We start from the raw sequence: 1,672 nt of genomic DNA, 5'->3' as shown, positions 1-1,672 counted from the left end.
CACGCACTACGCACTGTTCCTCTACCTCCCCTACCCGTCTCCCAATCAGACAACGGGGTAGAAGACAAATTGGCGGCCCGAACGTGGGGCTCGAAAATCAAACTTTCAGAAATTCCAAGGTTTTGGAAACGATCCCCCCCAAGAGTCTAAATGATACGCTCACCGACAACCAAGCGTCGAGGCACCGCTAGACCAGCCATAAGAACAATCTCAACGAGGCAGCATCCGGTTTCCGAGTCTAACCCCCAAAACTCGGTGGCGCCCTTCCACAGCCTGTCCACCATGGATAATACAGAGGTCGGAACACCGGCTTCACCGCAACCTGGCAGCAGCCAACGCTCGTCGCTCGCTACCAACAGACGTGGTAGAAGCAAATCGACACCGGACACAACACGCAGCTCCACCAGAGTGCTTTTCACGGAGCCCCTTGCACCACAGGATGCCACACCGGGCCCTAGCTTCCACCCAGACACGGGAATTGTACCGGTCCACCCACGACCGATAATTCTGAGCACGCCAGCACCCACAGGGATCGTGAACGCCGCGCGCTCACCACCACTTACGCCGGTTGCGATCCCGCAGCCTCCTAGTGCGCCCCAGCAGCGCCTCATCACGGCCCCATCGGTAGACACTACTACCCCGCCAGCACCGAACGCAGTACCACAATTGCCGAACGCCCCTCTAGCGGATTGGCGCTCGTTGGTACGGGCCATACGAACACCGGACGTCCCTCTGCCCACCTTTGCGGGCAGGAGCATTCCTCAACCATTGCGAGGTCTACTTTACAGAAGCGTCGATCGAACCATCACTTTGGTCAAGAATGGTGGTCAAATCCCTGACCGAAAAGGCCTCAAAATGGTATGAGGTCTATAAATCGTTGGCCCTGCCATGGGCCAAGTTCAGAACGCTGCTCACCCAGCACTTCGCGGGAGTGGCCGCATTGAATAAACTCCACATCAAACTATACTCTACCAAGCACTAAAGCCGTCAATCAGGAAAGTACTTCGAGCGGCGCAGATAAACTCCTTCGAGGAGCTAGTAGAACGCGCAGTGCAAGCCGAGAGCGATGAAGCCGAGGAGAAGCCCGACAAGGCCACCCAGGAATCCAAAGCCAGGGTAGTCACAACGGCGCAGTCACCGTCAAACCACACCGAGGCCACCTCGGCCCCGATGCGGCCCCCGCCGCAATGCTATTATTGCCCGGGGCTCCACTTTCATCGAGAGTGCCCGGTAATCAAGGCGAGACAAGCTGCCGCGGTTCCGGGAAACTGGAGGGACCGGGCGGCCGAGGCCGATGCGCCTGCCGCCCCGACGACACCGAGCGCGCCCCAGTCTTAAGCGCTGTCTCGGCCGATCTCGTTAACCTACCCCGAGTCAGGGTATTGCTGGGGGACCGAGAAATCATCGCCGAAATCGACACACTAGCATCGGAGAATTTTGTGAATCAGGCCATTCTCACCCCCTCCGAGCTAAGGAACTGCTCCCCTTCCCCCCCACGCTTTGTTAGCGGCCGTGGGGGCCACGATCACGCTGAATGGTACCATACAACTGACGCCGATCCTACAGCAAACCAAGTACCCCGGTACCTTTCACATTAGCCACGAATTGAGAGCGGAGTTAATCCTGGGTCGACCGTGGCTCAGACAACACAAAGTGATCCACGATCACGTGG

Source organism: Belonocnema kinseyi, chromosome 4 (genome assembly GCF_010883055.1).
Source record: "Belonocnema kinseyi isolate 2016_QV_RU_SX_M_011 chromosome 4, B_treatae_v1, whole genome shotgun sequence".
In the NCBI taxonomy this organism is placed as follows: Eukaryota; Metazoa; Arthropoda; class Insecta; order Hymenoptera; family Cynipidae; genus Belonocnema; species Belonocnema kinseyi.
Note: the sequence above shows the minus strand (reverse complement) of the source record.